Source organism: Nematolebias whitei, chromosome 19, assembly GCF_014905685.2.
Source record: "Nematolebias whitei isolate Nwh7 chromosome 19, NemWhi1, whole genome shotgun sequence".
NCBI lineage: Eukaryota > Metazoa > Chordata > Actinopteri > Cyprinodontiformes > Rivulidae > Nematolebias > Nematolebias whitei.
In genome coordinates this window covers 571,209-572,075 of record NC_056516.1, presented here as the reverse complement: position 1 = coordinate 572,075, position 867 = coordinate 571,209, and positions in this window count along the sequence as shown.

The window sequence follows — 867 nt, the reverse complement described above, 5'->3', positions numbered from 1 at the left end:
TTTTGGACGGGCCCAGGTCAAGCTATTAATAGAAGTAGGAAGCTCATCCAGTTTAAGTATCGATGAACGAAAGCTTAAATCCAATCCCATCTCGGTGAAGAAAAGAATTAACTTCCAACATCGTCTCAAGACTGGTAAAATCCAACTCCTTTTTGGGCTCCTTCTGATCCGACGAGCTGCCTCTTGCCTGTAATTCCCTCTGCTCGGCTCTCCAGTTCAGCTTTGACTCTGCATTGACCAAGTTCAATTTGTTCCGTCTGTATTTAAAGACCTCTTTTTCCCTCCTCCTCTTAAGGAGGGGTTTTGGAAAATTACATCATCTCTTTTCCAATAACTTGTCTGCTGTTTTGCACCTCAACCGGTTTAGACCAGTTTTCTGGAACTTTCCAGAACTTTGTTTTGCTCAAAAATGCGTCATCATGAGATGAGCTGAGTTTGAACTCCTTGACTTCTTGTTCTCTTTCTACTGCTCGAGGCAAGCCCAGGCCTGTCCTAGGTGGACATGTCTGGACCTGTTCACTGTTACATGAGGCCTCAGGACTGCTCTTTACTTCAATACTTCACAAGTAAATCACACAATCATACAATAGATTATACAATTTCTTAAAAATCAATACTTTCATTAGTTGATTATTTGTTGATTATTAGTAAAACAGTAAAACACTTTTGGTTACACATTATAATCTTTAGCTTGATTTAAAGCAGGAGTTCAGTCCTTTTGTTTCCAGCTGCTGAGGAGAACTTTTTGATCAGACTTCATCTTTATTAAAGCTGGTCGTCTGTCATGTATCATCACCTCAGACACCAGGTTTTATTGACAGTACGAACATGATAATTATATTGTACGAACATGATAATTATATTGTA